This window comes from Ovis aries, chromosome 5, assembly GCF_016772045.2.
Source record: "Ovis aries strain OAR_USU_Benz2616 breed Rambouillet chromosome 5, ARS-UI_Ramb_v3.0, whole genome shotgun sequence".
Classification (NCBI taxonomy): domain Eukaryota; kingdom Metazoa; phylum Chordata; class Mammalia; order Artiodactyla; family Bovidae; genus Ovis; species Ovis aries.
This window is the reverse complement of record NC_056058.1, coordinates 59,555,900-59,572,603: the sequence shown is the minus strand read 5'-3', so window position 1 is coordinate 59,572,603 and position 16,704 is coordinate 59,555,900.

The window sequence follows — 16,704 nt, the reverse complement described above, 5'->3', positions numbered from 1 at the left end:
AGTACTGGAGTGGGTTGCCATTCCTTTCTCCAGGGGGTCTTCCTGACCCAGGGATCAAACCTATGTCTCCTACATTGGCAGGTGGATTCTTTATTACTGAACCACCAGGGAAGCCCCTGTCACATAATAAGCTCTATTAAACCAGTCCATCCTAAAGGAAATCAGTCCTGGGGGTTCACTGGAAGGACTGATGTTGAAGCTGAAACTCCAATATTTTGGCCACCTGATGTGAAGAGCTGATTCATTTGAAAAGGTCCTGATGTTGGGAAAGATTGAAGGCAGAAGAAGGGGACGACAGAGGATGAGATGGTTAGATGGCATCACCAACTCAATGGACTTGAGTTTGGGTGGACTCCGGGGGCTGGTGATGGACAGGGAGGCCTGGAGTGCTGTGGTTCATGGGGTCGCAAAGAGTCGGACATGACTGAGCGACTGAACTGAACTGAACTGAAAATGTTAGCTAAATGGTTAATTTTTATTTGGGGGACATCAGGTTAAATCTCACTTCCTCCTGAGGCTTTCCCTGTGCCCCTTACTAAGACCACTTCCAGGTCTGCCTGTCATAGTCCCTCTTCATCACCCTTGCAGTTACTTGCAGGCTGCCTCTCTCTAGAGTGCAAGCTGTGCGGGGGCAGGACCACATTTGTCTCAGACCCAGCTGAGCTCTGAACCCCCACACACAGTGCTAGGCACAGGGCAGGCCGGCAACCGTCACATATTTGCTAACTAAACAAAATAAAAGTCAACAGATTCATCACAAAACAAAGAACAATATCTGCCTACAAAATGCCCATTTATAGCATTTTGTACATTTTTTTTTTCATTTGACATTGATTAGTACCTCTCCTCGGAGAAGGCAATGGCACCCCACTCCAGTACTCTTGCCTAGAAAATCCCATGGACGGGGGAGCCTGGTGGGCTGCCGTCTATGGGGTCGCACAGAGTCGACTTAGCAGCAGCAGCAGCACCTCTCCTAGAGTTTTCCTCACACCATCCTGTGGGGAAGAGGAAGTAGAGGGACACAGAGATGAACATGACAGATGTGGCCCGTGTCCTCAAGGAATGTACAGTCCACTGCAGAGACAAGCATGTAAATGAGTCACAAGCTATGCGCGCTCTAACTGTGCTGTGCTGGCCTGTAACAACTCTATTTCCCAGGAGATCTTTGGAACATGAAAGTGAAAAGTAACTAAAAACAGACACTGTTGCCTACTTACCTCCACCCCCAGTTTCTAACAAGGTTTTCTGTAGAACAGAAAGGGTAGGTCCTGTCCCAAGGGCACTAAGGTCACCCCATCTTTCTCTGCCTGGAGACCTCCTATTCAAACATCAAGACCCCACTTACGCAGCACCTCCTACAAGAAGTCTTCCTGCTCCTGCCAGGGCTCTCTGTATGGGAGTTAGTCACAGCTCTAGTGATTTTCTGGGACAATGATGGGATTTGTCACAGAGAATCCAAATTTCATGTCATTTGCTTCTCTAAAAGAGTAAAAGGTAATTCAATGAATGTGGAACTACGTGTGATTTCATGTTTGGACTTCAGTGGAGGCAGAAAATAGCCTCTGTCTGACCATGTGACCTGATTTGTGGTTTGGAGAACATGGTCACCGTAATTACAGCATTGACCACATGCTGTAAGAGTTTCCTGTCTCTCTCTCTCTCTCTCCTACACACAGTCACACACTTCTTCAAATACGGGGACCATTTGCTTTCTGTTAAACAAATGAAGGAAAAAAATCTGTGAAATGGGCGGGTTATCAGATGGAAAATGGATATAAACTGTCCTGGAATGCAACAAAAGATGGTCAGAGGTGGGAGACGGGAGCAATTAACAGCACTTAATCATTTACTCTGCTGCATGCTACCTGCTTTCCATTTGTTATTGAGCACCCAGAGAGCTGTAGCTCAAAGAGGTAAAAAAAACTGCCCCATGGTCTCCCGGACAGGAGTGGCAGAGGAGTTTTCAAATCCAGGTCCACCCAACTCAAAGGCTACATTCTTACCATTTACCCCACCCCTCAGTGCCCAGGGACAATGAGTCCCCAAACTGTGCAGGACCACCTGGATTCCGTGCCCTACTTCCTCACTTCCATAGGGTTTTCCCAACCCTTCCCTGTTGCACCTCCACTTTCATCTACGCTGCTGCTGCTGAAGAGCATCTGTAGCTGGTTTCCAAAGCAGTCCTGACCCTGGGGCCAGGCTTCCTGTTTCAGGCACAGCCCACCCACGGATGTGTGTCCCGCTTTCCTCAGCGCATCCTTCACTCCCAGGAGCAGCCTGGGCCGAGGACTCGGCAGCACAATCCTCTGCAGGTGCAGCACTTTCCCCGTGTTTTCTAAAGCATTTTCCCACTCTGTAAAGCAGTTTCTGGTGACCCCACAGTAGTCCTGAGAGTTTTTCACAGTGGAGGATTTTTCACCCTATTTTAAAGAGGAGAAAACGGAGGTTTGGCCAACCTGTGGGAGATCCCCTCGGCTGTTCAAAGAGCTGAGCTGCAGCTGAACGGGATTTCGGGCCACTGGACCGCAGTCTTCCAAATCCTTACAGGGTTCAACTTGACCAAGAGAACAGGGATGGAGGGTGAAAGATCTTCAGAATCTTCACACAGAGAAGATAATGGCTTCTGCAAACAAATGTCAATCGGTTAATTTCCCTTTTTTACTGTGTTCATTGTGATGCACCAATTACAACCTGGCAAAAGAAAAACATTCACAAGCACTTGTGGTCTCTAAACTGCAATAAATTGGTAAATAAATTGGTAACTGCAATAGGCTCAAAGTCCTCTGAGGGTGAGGCAGGGCCCAGTTACAGCCTGCCAATCTGGGGGCAAGCAATCTGTTCTTTGGCCAACCTCTCCAGAGGGGCTCTGCACTGGTCTTGCCTTCAACCCCAGGCCATTTCTCATCCATTCCTCCTCTATCTGGCTTCCACATTCTTCAGTTCTCTTCATTTGATCCCCAGGTGCTAAATACATTTTTTTTAATTGAAGTAAAGTTGATTTACAATATTGTGTTAGTTTCAGATGTATAGAAAGTGACTGTTATATGTATTTCCTCAGATTATATTCCATTGTAGGTTATTGTAAGATATTGAATACGATTCCCTGAGCTGTAAACTGTTATTGCTACATATATTTCTCAAATTTTTTCAAAATTCTCCAAGCCAGACTTCAACAATATGTGAACTGAGAACTTCCAGATGTTCAAACTGGATTTAGAAAAGGTAGAGGAACCAGAGGTCAAATTGTCAACATCTGTTGGATCATAGAAAAAGCAAGAGAATTCCAGGAAAACTTCTACTTCTGCTTCATTGACTATGCTAAAGCCTTTGACTGTGTGGATCACAACAAACTGTGGAAAACTCTTCAAGAGATGGGAATACCAGACCACCTTACCTGTCTCCTAAGAAACCTGTATACAGGTCAAGAAGCAACAGTTAGAACCGGACATGGAACAACAGACTGGTTCCAAAGTGGGAAAGGAGTACGTCAAGGCTGTATATTGTCACCCTGCTTATTTAACTTATATTCAAAGTACATCACGCGAAACGCCGAGCTGGATGAAGCACAGCTGGAATCAAGACTGTCAGGAGAAATATCAATAACCTCAGATATGTAGATGACACCACCCTTATGGCAGAAAGCAAAGAACTAAAGAGTCTCTTGATGAAAGTAAAAGAGGAGAGTGAAAAAGCTGGCTGAAAACTCAACATTCAAAAAACGAAGATTATGGCATCTGGTCCCATCACTTCATGGCAAATAGATGGGTAAAGAATGGAAACGGTGACAGATTTTATTTTGGGGGGCTCTAAAATCACTGCAGATGGTGACTGCAGCCACGAAATTAAAAGATATTTGCTCCTTAGAAGAAAAGTTAGGCCAAACCTAGACAGCATATTAAAAAGCAGAGACATTACTTTGCCGACAAAGGTCTGTCTAGTCAAAGTTATGGTTTTTCCACTAGTCATGTATGGATGTGAGAGCTGGATCATAAAGAAGGCTGAGCACCAAAGAATTGATGCTTTTGAACTGTCGTGTTGGAGAAGACTCTGGAGAGCCCCTTGGACTGCAAGATCAAACCAGTCAACCCTAAAGGAAGTCAGGCCTGAATATCCACTGGAAGGACAGATGCTGAAGCTGAAGCTTAAATACTTTGGCCACCTATGAGAAGAGCTGACTCCTTAAAAAAGACCAGGATGCTGGGAAAGACTGAAGGCCAGAGGAGAAGGGGATGACAGAGGATGAGATAATTGGATGGCATCACTGACTCAATGGACATGAGTTTGAGCAAGCTCCAGGAGATGGTGAAGGACAGGGAAGCCTGGCGTGCTGCAGTTCATGGGGTCACAGAGTCGGACACGACTGAGTAACTGAACAACAACATATATTTTTATGTATAGTAGCGAATATCTGTTAATCCCATACTCCTAATTTATTCCTCCCCCACCTTACTCTTTGGTAACCATAAATTTGTCTTCTATATCTGTGAGTCTATTTCTGTTTTCTTATTTAGATTTGTATTTTTTTTTTAGATTTCCAATATAAATGATAACATGGCATTTGTCTTTCTCTTTCTGACACTCTCTAGGTCCATCCATGTTGCTGCAAATAGCATTATTTCATTCTTTTTTTATGGCTGAGTAATATTCAACAGTCCATATATACCACATTTTCTTTATCCAGGCATCTGTTGATGGACACATGCTGCTTCCATGTCTTAGCTATTGTAAATAGTGCTGCTATGAACATTGGTGTGCATGTCCTTTTTCAGTTTAGTTTTCATTTTTTTCCAGATGTACACCTAGGAGTGAGATCACTGGATCATATGGAAACTTTATTTTTAGTTTTTTAAGGAACATCTATACTGTTTTCCATGTTGTGTGTGTATTAGCTGCTCTGTCGTATCTGATTCTTTTTGACCCTATGGACTGTAGTCCACCAGGCTCCTCTGTCCACGCAAAAATACTGGAGTGGGTAGCCATTTCCTTCTCCAGGAGATCTTCCTGACCCAGGGATCGAACCTGGATCTGCCGCACTGAGAAAAGATTCTTTACCATCTTAGCCCCCTGAGAAGTTTTCCATAGTGGTTTCACCAATTTACATTCCCAACAAGAGTGTAGGAAGGTTCCCTTTTCTCCACACCCTCTCCAGAATTTATTACTTATAGACTTTTTGATGATGGCCATTCTGACCATTGTTAGCTGATACCTCATTGTGGTTTTGATTTCCATTTCTCTAAAAATTAGTGACACTGAGCATCTTTTCATGTGCCTATCAGTCATGTGTATATCATCTTTGGAGAAAGAAATGTCTATTTAGGTCTTTTGCCCATCTTTTAGTCGGATTGTTTTTTGATATTGAGCTATATGAACTTAGACATAAATACTTTTAATATGATTCAAATAAAAAGATTATATTCATCAAAGGCTGGGGGGCATTTCTCCTCAAGATTCCTATCAATTATTCTCATCAGTTCATTCTCACCACTCCCATGGGGTAGGCACCACAACTCCCAGTTAAAGAAACTGTGTCTCAGGGTCCCGGGGGCTCCACAAAATGAAGCAGGGAAGACAGGCCGAGTCACCTGGTCAGGAGGTTGCCTCCAGTCCTCCTGGCCCCTCAACCCCTACCACACACATACACACCCCTACCCACCTCACCTCATTCGTTTGCATTCTCCTCCTTATCACCTTATCACCTTAGTTTATGATTCCTGAACTAATTCACTCTGCTTGCTTACAGAAACAAAGAAACTGAGGCCCAGAGAGGAACAGGGGCCTGCCTCCATCACCGGCGATGCAGCCAAGCCAGGACACCCGGAGGAGGCGCCTGCCTGCAACTCTCCCACTTGCCCAGCTGTGTGTGCATCAGGAGCTGAGAAGGAGGTGGCACCCAGGGTCAAGTCTAGACACCATTCCTGGGTCCCGGACTTGTGCCAGCATATAAGGAAGGGAGGGAAGGGCAGTGTTGACCCCAGTGAGAAATTGGCTCTAAAACTGCCATGGTGACCAGACTCTTGTCTGGGGCTATCTGTTCCAACAGGCATGGAAATTCTTATCATTCCAAGGCCCCATCTTCACACAGACCTGTCTGGGCTGAGTCTATCCTGAGACAGAGCTGCGGTTGGGTGAGGGAAGCAGGAGGGAAGCAGTGGGGATCACCCCTCCTTATTTACTTAAAACAGGGTCACACCCATTCACTTACCCGCTGCACACACCACTCACCCCACCAATCTCCATTCCCCACAACCTCCCTTCATCCAATGCTTAAGAGCTTTGAAGCCAGACTATCCTGTGTGGAAATCCAAGGTCAGTCAACACTTACTGTCACTTACCATGGCTTCAATTGTTTATTTGTAGAATGGGAATAACAGTACTTACATCATAGGGTTATTGATAAGAATAAATGAAATATTAGGAAACCACTTAGCACCGTGCCTGGCATAGCTGCTATAGTTCTTACTGTTATTTTACCCAACATACTCCTACAGCTAACTGGGATTCCCCCTTTCTCTATTGTACACACACACCACTCCAGAGGCCCTCAGCCAGCTGACTCATCCTCACAGCCCTACTGCCCTCTGACCCTTCTACTCCAGGCAACCTGGGACCCTCAAGGCCTGGGTCCCGGCCACGTGTGCCCAGCATTCTTCCTGCCAAGGAGAATGCCCTCACCTCCACCTCTTCGCAACTCTAACACCCCCTCCTTTCCTTCAAGTCCTAGCTCCAATCCCACTTCTTCCAGGACGCCTTCCCTGACTGACTTCCGATCTTCCTTCTCAGAACTGCTCAGGTGCTGAGTGAGTCACCTATTAGTACTGGATTGGAATTCCTGAGTCTGTCAGTAAGAAAACCTCTTCCTTCTTCCTCCCCACCATCTCTTAAAATCGGAAAAAGCATTTTCCAGGCGGATCTGAGGCACCCTGAATCCATTCCCCGATTCCTGTGTCACCCCCACATCCCAGCACCGGCAGTCACCGTCATACATCCTCTGGAGCTGGGAACAGGGCAGGGCCTGGAGACTGCACAGGGCAGGCAGTTCCCCAGACAGACAGACAGGATAGTCTATAGACTGGGAGAGGCTGGAAGACCCTCACCTGATCACTGGGGTCCCAGGTTCTGCTAAGACACAGAGGCATCAGGAGCTGAGACTCCCTGAAGCTCACCTGTAGGGGAACAGGGGTCGAGGTAGACCCTGCAGCCTGCAGGACAGCGGCCTGGGGCGGGGGCGGGGGGGGGGGCGGGGGCGGGGGTGGGGGGTCAGAACTCAAATTCCACACCTTTCACGGAGAAGAAGGATGCATGCAGGCCTGTCCTGGAAGACCCTGGAAGAGGCTCTGGAAGCCAACCACGAGGGTGGAAAAAGCTGTGGGGAGTAGATGCGAGCCGACACCCGGAAACTCTAGCCATTCTAAAAACCCAGCAGCCATGGTGGCAGTTGAGTTCTCCACTGGAGGAGGGAATGGGTAGGCAAAGGCTGGTCAGTGTTGGTCAGGGTGGGCTAGAGGATCCCTGCGCTGGGAGAGGACCAGGATTCTTCTCAGATTCTCCCAGGCTCTGGGAGTTAATATCTAAGGCTCAAAGTCAGCTAGTGATATAAAAATCTGGAAACCTGCTTCTGAAATTCCATCTCTTTAAAATTCTGAAATGAAACACATGAAATTTAAAATGTTCTAGCAGTCATGTTTTAAAAGCAAAAAAGAAAAAAAGTGAGATTCATTTTAGAAATACATTGTATTTTACCCACTATATCCAAAATATTATCATTTTGACATGTAATTAATATGTTATTAATGAGATGTTTGAAAGTCTTTCTTTTGTACCAAATCTTCAAAATCTGCTATGTATTTTAAATGTACAGCTCATCTCAATTCAGACTAGTTACATTTCAAGGACTCAATAACCACACGTGGCCAGTGGCTACAGTGTTGACACAGCACAGTTTAGAAACCTACAATCTATGACTCACTTTGCTAAAATTCTGAGATGCTGTGCCTCTGAGATTCTAGAATTCTCCAGCATTCTCAGGTTCTGTAACGCTTCAAATGTGATTCCACCGGATTAACGTATTGCCCCAAATCTGCGTGTGGGTAAGGCTCCTCCCCACGTCTTTCGTGTGGAAAGAAATCCAGGCCCCTGCAGAGCCCCTGGGTGGGGGAAGAGAGGAGCGAGGATCCCTCTCCTCGCCGCCCCTACCATCTGGCCCAGCTGGAGGAAACGGGGGTGGGTGGGCCTGTGTGCCCAGGGCACTGGCCTCTCCACATGGCGCTGCCTCTCCCACCATCCCTCCGGCTCGTCACCTCTCCATCCGTGCGCACAAGCCTGGCAGTGAGACTCCTGCCTCTGAGTCCTCCTGGGGAGGGGGCGTGCCCCTACCTCCTCACCCTTGGTTTCTGGCCATTCTGGAGAGCGTTTGGGAGGCTGCTGCAAGCAGATGGGGCTGGGGATTGTGGTTCAGATCCCAGATGGAAGGCCGAGGGTGGAATTGGTCTCCATCTGTTCGAGGCTAGGGCCTGGAGGTCTGAGGATGGCAGAAGTTGGAGACCCACCCACTGTACCTCAGAAGGCTCTGTGAGGTCCTGTGATATATGTTTGAACAATGCAGATGGGGAAACTGTGGCCCACCCAGGCATAAGGTGAGTGTGGTGATCTGCCAGAAGGTGGCCTCCTGCTTAGCCACAGGCCTCCTCTTCCTGCTCTCCCTGCCCCACCTCTACTTGTGGGAAAGTCAAGGTGCAAAGTTGGCATGGCAGGGTGTCAGTGAGGCTGCTGGAAGGTCCACCGGGGGGATGCAGCCAAATGAGTGATCCCGTAGCTTGGGGATGCTGTGCCAGGTCCAGGATTTCCTGGTTCCAACCAGGCTCTTCCCAGGCTCCTCCTGCCCCAGATTCTACAGGGGATCTGGGGAATGGGAGCTTGGGCATAGACAGAGTCTAGGTGAGGCAGAAGCTGGACCTGGTGGGGAGGGTCTCCATCAACAGCCATCAACTTCTGCATCAGCTGGTATCCAGTTCTGGCCTCTGTCTCAAAGTCCTTTTGTAGCCACAGTCTCCTTTATCCTCACAAAAGCCCAAGAGGAAAGATGGGCGGGAGAACTTGCCATCAGCCTGTCAACTCCCAGCACAAAGGCCATGCAGATGGCCTGGTGCTGTAGCTTTGTTACTGTTCCACTTTTCACAGGTGGGGAAACTGAGGCCCAGAGAGGGGCTGTGACCTATCTCAGGCTACAGAGCCAGAGGGGAATCACTGGCTCAGCACCCATTCAGGGAGCACCCCCCCCCCACCGCGACCCCACTCCTGGTCCTGCTCCACTCCCGGGCACTCAGATGCTCTGCAACTAAGGAGATCAGGAGTTACCCACAGCCACATTTTCCAGGCTGGGCTGCTTCCAGGCTGGGTTTCCCCTCTGGGGAAAGCCCCAAGGTTGTTCTGCATGGTCAGGAGAACCAGGGAGGAAATGACAAAAATCCTGCTGGAGAGGGCTGCAGAAAACAGCCCAACCTTTGGCCTCCAGGGAGTCGGGGTCGCCTCTGGCTTTGCCAAAGTGGGGGTGCAGATGCGGCGGTCAAAGGGTGCCGCAGGGAGGCAGCCCTGGAACCTTGATTTGGAAAGGCGTTGGCTTTGGACTGATGTGGGCCAGGGTTCGGTTCCATTACTGCTAGTCAGTAGCTGTGTGATCATGTGTCCGTGACTTCCCCTGGGCTCCCTGCTCTGTGAACTGGCTGACACACAGCTCCAGGGCAGTGGGTATCTGAGTATACAGAAACTAAGCCCACAGTTCGTTCTAGCCCAAATGCCCCGTCCAAGAACTGATCCATTTTGGGATCCCCACCACTTTGCTGCCACAAAAATGCTCCATAAATACTTCTTGAATAAACGAATGAATGACTGTTGCCAGCCAAGCATAGAGCAAAATATAGGGGAAGGCTGGACTTCCCGCTTGGTTCAGTGGTTAAGAATCCACCTGCCAATGCAGGGGACATGGGTTTGATCCCTGGTCGGGGGAGATTCCACATGCCTCGAGGAAACTAAGTCCACGCGCCACAACTCTAGTGGCCGTGAAGACCACGCGCTCTGGAGTCTGGGCACCTACAGCCTGTGCTCCAAGAGAAGCCACTGCGACAAGGAGCCCGCCCACCTACACAACAAAGAGTAGCCCCACTCACAGCTAGAGAACTAGAGAAAGCCGTGCACAACAAGGAAGACCTCGCACATCCAAAAAATAAACATCAAAATGGGGAGGGCGCCAAACTCGTCCATCCAGAGAACAAAATGGGGAGGGCGCCAAACTCGTTCATCCAGAGATCTGACAGATTCTGCTGTGGCTCACGGCACGGCCTCATTTTTTTAAAGCCCATAATAATAACTAGCCTCTCCAAAGCACTCACTATGTGTCAGGCTTTGTTAAGAACCTTAGGGCACTTAGTTCTCCCAGTAACACTCTGAGAAGGCGTGACTATTACCCCCTCGTTCCCAACGAGGGGCCTGAGGCACAGAGAGGCTCAGTGACCCGGTGGTCACACTGCTGGCTCACGGCAGCCTCTGGACACGGACCCAACCTCCCCGCCCACCGGGTCTCCACTCGCGGGTGGCTGAGGACCCTGTAGCTCTCCCTTCCTGTCTCCTCTGGCCAGGGCACCTATCAGGAAGGGCTCCCCTTCCCAGGCTGGTGTTGGGTGCTGCTCAGGGCTTCCCATGGGTTCTGGAGGCTCCCAAAATCAGCTTTTGGTGGTGAACGTGGGAGATGAAGTCGGGGCTCTACCCACTCCAAGACTGTCGCCTGGGCCCTTAGTCAGAGACTGATTCTCACAGCTTTCCGGCTGCTTCCTGCCCAGAGGGAGGCAGGAAGCCAGACCGCTGGGACTGGGGCTCCAGCTCCTTTGTTTGCCTTTAGTTCACCCCCCGCCCCCCTCCCCCGCGCCAACGCTGCCCCAGCTGTGGACCTTCCTCTTCCTTGCCCAACTTCAGACCCTGACCTTAAGGGTCACTCCCAGGCAGACTTTCTAGCTTGAGGACAACCACCCTCGGGGCTGGGAATCCAGGGACTGGGTTCCATGCACTGCCAAGAACTGGGTGAGGTGTGGGGAGGGGGGGGACACTTTTCTCTCCGAGGAAGGGGCATATTTGCAGAAAACCTGCCCCGAGATGGGGGAGGTGGGGGTCAGGAACATGCCAACAAGTCATATGGGCACATCAGTTCTCAAAACAAGCTCCACAGTGAATGTGTGGGATTGTCCTGATCACTCTGCTTAGAGACGAGTTAGTTTGTTATCACCCCAATTTTAACACAAGAGGAAGCTGAGGACCAGGAGGATTCAGAGACTTGTTCATGATTATGCAGACATTTGGGGGCAGAAGCAAATCTTTACCCAAGTCTCCAGAGACTGTATGGGTATAAAAACCATTATTATTATTATTATTACAAATATTTACCAAGCTCTGACTCTGCCAAAATCTTCCCTTTCATTCCCACATTGAATCATCTCAGAAATTCTAAGTAGTGATCCCCATTTTACAGATGAGGAAACTGAGGACTGAAGAAGCAAATCACCTGCCCAAAGTCCAGTTATCTGCATCCACATATCCACTTGTGAGGATGTGAAGGCAGTTTGAACTCAAATATTTCTGGCTCCAAAGTCTCGGGTCTCACAGGGAAGACAGGGCTGCCTCCAGCTGGGGTAGAGGAGTCACCTTATTTCCCCAAACGGGGCCTGAAAGAAGCCTGGCCACACCACCCGTTTACGGTGCTGCTTTGGGCTTGGCGCACATATCCCCTGGAGCCTCTCTGGCGATGGCCCTGAGAAATGTAGCAGGCGCTGCAGGACTCAGGAGCACGTCAGGGCCACGTCTGTGTGTGAGTAGCATTCCTGGCCAGGCCTACGTGGCCCAGTGACAGCCTCATAGGTGAGCTCACACATGTGTGCACCCAAATTCCTCCATTCCTTCATTCATTCACCAAACTCCAACCCACCAGCCTTCATATTTCTATATATATTTACTCTTTTTTTTAAGTCACTTCTTTTGCTGACCTCCCCAAGCAGCTGCTGCTGCTGCTGCTAAGTCACTTCAGTCATGTCCGACTCTGTGCAACCCCATGGACGGCAGCCCACCAGGCTCCCCCGTCCCTGGGATTCTCCAGGCAAGAACACTGGAGTGGGTTGCCATTTCCTTCTCCAATGCATGAAAGTGAAAAGTGAAAGTGAAGTTGCTCAGTCATGTCCGACTCTTCGCGACCCCATGGACTGCAGCCTACCAGGCTCCTCCATCCATGGGATTTTCCCAGCAAGAGTACTGGAGTGGGGTGCCATCGCCTTCTCCATCCCCAAGCAGGGAACAGCTACATAACTGATGAGACCCAGTACAAAATGCAAACGCAGAAGAACCCCTTGCTTAAAAATGAAGAACTCCAATGGGACTTCCCTGGTGGTCCAGTGGTTAAGAATCTGCCTTCCAATGCAAGGGACACAGGTTCGATCCCTTGTCGGGGGCCTAAGGTCCCACACGCTGCAGGGCAACTAGGTCCCTGTGCCACAACTACTGAGCCTCTGAGCACTCTGGAGCCCATGAGCCAGCATGAAAGATTCCACATGCTACAGTTAAGACCTGATGAAGCCAAATAAATAAATAAGAATTCCAACACAGGGGCAGCAGGACATTCAGTGAGGTACAGGGCCCCGGTGAGTGCACCGGGGCCAGGCTGTGGGCCCACCGGCCCCAGTGCACCTCGGCCTCGCTCTCTGGACCCCACCTCTTGCCACCTCATCCTCCTTTCACATTCTCACAAGGTCCACAGTCCTGACCTCAGGCTTTTGCAAAGGCTGTTCTCCCTGCTCTGAACACTTCTCAACAATTCTCTCCTGAGGTCCTTCTCATTGTTCAGCTCTCAGCTGGAACGCCATCTCCTCTGGGGGATGCCTCCCTCATCCCCAAGCCTCACGGGGGCCCCACCCTTAGCTCTGCATCACAGCTGCTGTTTACTCCTTGGGAGAAAAGTTATGGTCAACCTAGATAGTATATTCAAAAGCAGAGATATTACTTTGCCAACAAAGGTCCATCTAGTCAAGGCTATGGTTTTTCCAGTAGTCAAGTATGGATGTGAGAGTTGGACTGTGAAGAAGGCTGAGTGCCGAAGAATTGATGCTTTTGAATTGCGGTGTTGGAGAAGACTCTTGAGAGTCCCTTGGACTGCAAGGAGATCCAACCAGTCCATTCTGAAGGAGATCAGCCCTGAGATTTCTTTGGAAGGAATGATGCTAAAGCTGAAACTCCAGTATTTTGGCCACCTCATGTGAAGAATTGACTCATTGGAAAAGACTCTGATGCTGGGAGGGATTGGGGGCAGGAGGAGAAGGGGACGACTGAGGATGAGATGGCTGGATGGCATCACTGACTCGATGGACGTGAATCTGAGTGAACTCCGGGAGTTGGCGATGGACAGGGAGGCCTGGCATGCTGCGATTCATGGGGTCGCAAAGAGTTAGACACAACTGAGCGACTGAACTGAACTGAACTGAACTGAGCAGACATCTATCTGTGCCCTCAAGTGTAACCTGTCAGCTTACTGTTTACTACCTAGCCTCCCCGGGAGATCCCCACGGCAGGGCCGTGTCTGTCCTGTCCGACACTGAGTCCTAAGGGCCCAGTCCAGTGCTTGGGCCATGGCAGATGTTCAACAGCTGTTTGGAAAACAGTGAGTGAATAAATGAATGGACACGGACACCCTTCCACCCCCTCTGCCTGCTCACTCTGCCTCTGCGCCCCAGAGAAGCACAGGGGTGCTCCCTGAATGTCCTGGTGCTCCGGATATCCCAACACAGAGAGCTGAGAGACCGAGGGGTGGCAGGCGGATCCTGAGACCTTGAGATGGGGACAGACAGAAGAGGCAAGCCCCGGAGGCAGGGCGGAGAGGGGAAGAGGAGGAAAAGTGGAAAGAGAAAGGAAATGGAGCCAGAGGAAGGAGAGAGGAGGCACACAAAGAGGGGCGAAGGAGTTGGTTGGGCTTGGGGATAATCCCGTTTCTCCTCTTTATTTGTGAAACTAATAATTACTATTAATACCTGGCCCCTCCCTGGCCCTTTCATCCAGGCTTGTGGGGAAATTTCAGAGATGAAAGTCCGGGGAGAGGGGGGTGGTGCTCTCAGAGGCAGGTCCCAGGGCTTCACAAGCACTAATTAAACTTGGCAGCCCCTTCCAGGTGGGAGCACTCCCTGGGCCTGGCCCGCCTCCCCTCCTTTGAGGGAGGCTCACTAACTGCAGCAGGGGGCTGGGGCGGTCAGCAGAGACAGCCGTGGGGGAGGTGCCAGAAAGAGGAACCTCACACCAGGTGGCACCGAAACCCAGGAGCCCGGCCTCCAACTGAAATTACAGCCCCATGCCAGAGGCCGCCCTCCCCCCTAGCTCCGGACCAGGGTCTGTGTCCCTGGGGCCATCTGCCAGATGGTGGTGGGGGAAGCACTCCTGCGAAGGAAGGTCTCAGCAGACAAAGAGGCAGAGTCAGCAAGTCCGGCTCCTCCACGCGACCCCAGGGCCACCTGAGTCCTGGTCTTTCACATCCTCAGGGGCCGTTTCCTTGCACCGCCCTCACAGAGGCCGCCCCTCTCCACCAGTCATCGACACCTCCAGCAGGCTCCCCGTCACACCTGCAGCCATGGGGCCCTCCTCACAGTCTCCCATTATTGAGCTGCCTGGCGTTTGGGCTGTGTGAGCGCATCCAGGCCCTTGACATTAAGTTCAACCTAGGGACTTCCCTGGTGCCCCAGTGTGTAAGACTCCATGCTCCCAAAGCAGGGGATCCAGGGTCAGCTCCTGGTCAGGGAGCTAGATCCCACATGCTGCAACTAAGAGTGTGCGTGCTACAACAAAGAGAGAAGGTCCCAGGCGCTGCAACTAAGTCTTGGTGCAGCCAAATAAATACTAAATATTTAAAGACTAATAAGTACAACCTACAGACTCCTGACTGATTCACTGGAAAAGACCCTGATGCCGGGAAAGATTGAATGCAGGAGGAGGAGAAGGGGGTGACAGGATGAGATGGTTGAATGGCATCACTAATTCAAGGAACATGGCTTTGAGCAAACTCCTGGAGATACTGAAGGATGGGGAAGCCTGGTGTGCTGCAGTCCATGCGATCACAAAGAGCTGGACGCTGTTTAGCGACTGAACAATGAACAACAGAGGCTCTGGAGATTATTTCAGCGGTCTCTACCTTTCCAAGGAGCCCCAACTCCTGCCCCATCTTTCTACTAGGATTTCACAGGGGTGGCTTCAAAATAACAGAGCCTGACCTTGTTTCCCGTCTTTCACCCAGCTCACACCCTCCCCAGGCTCTCCCACCTTGGGAAATGGCCCCACTGTCCACCTGTTGCTCATGCTTGGAACCTGGAATCATCCTCACCCCTATATGCAATCCATCTGAAAATCCTGCTGATTCTACTTCCAAAGTACCTCTCAAACCTAGACACTGTCCTCCACCTTCGCAGCTGCCAGCATGCTGTGAGCCACTATCGTCTCTCACCTGTGTGGTCATCTTCACAAAGCCAGAGTGGACTTTGAAATGCAAATCACACTGTGCGAGCCCTGCCTAAAGCTCCTCCCCCTTCTTACGGTTTGTAGATGGTAATACACACCTCTCACCAGGGTCCGTCAGACACCCTCTCCCCCCCCAACTCCGCCCCAGGGATGACCTCCCCTCCCTCCCCCCTCCCCCCAGCCCCCCATCCCTATGCAGCCCCTCAACACTTTCCCGCCTTGGCAGTTTTTGTTTCTCCTGCCCGCCTCACGGTTGCACCTTCTCACGGAGTCCTGTCACTGCCATTCTAAGACTGAGGCTCCCTCACCAACCCCCTAACCTTCTTGGGTCTGCTTGTCAGCTGGCTAACTCTGGCTGTCTCCCTGACAGCCTTCAGGGACTTCCTTGGTGGCTCAGACGGTAAAATGTCTGCCTACAATGAGGAAGACCAGGGTTCAATCCCTGGTTTGGGAAGATCCCCTGGAGGAGGAAATGGCAATCCATTCCAGTACTATTGCCTGGAAAATCCCATGGACAGAGGAGCCTGGTAGGGTACAGTCCATAGGCATGTCTGTTACCAGTTGCTTTATCGTTCACCAATGCCTAGCACGGTGCCTGGCACATAGTAGTAGGTGCTCAACAAACATGCTAAATGGATAAATGCCCAGGATTCATATCCCAGTACCGCCAACCCACTGGGCTCTGTTCTTCCATTCAGAGGACTTCAGCAAGTCCTTCACGAGTGGGTCCTGCCCCGTGGCTGGGATCTGTCCTAAGACGCCTGGTGGTGATCACTATTCACTTCACTTTGAACCAGCCAAGTGACCTTGGGCACGGCACCAACCTTCTCCTGTCTCAGCGTTCCACTTTGGAAAACTAATAGTCTGAGCTCCTGGGGTGTGACGAGGCCCTAAGGGAGAATGTACACCAAAGCCAAATCACAGCCATGTCCCAAGTAGACGTCCTGACAAAAGTGAAGATATACACACACGCTGACTTACGTTTACACTCCCCAAGCAACCTCGGGGCTCGGAAATTACAAAGCTTATCGCTGCCCCCATCCTCACACCAGTGTACCAGCCCCAGCCAAAGCCTGTCTGTCCCCCCAGAGGCCTGGTGATCGGGCGCCATCTAGTGGACAACTAGGAGAAAGACAGCATTCCAGCCTTCTGCAGTCCGCGGGGTGGGCGGGGCAGCTC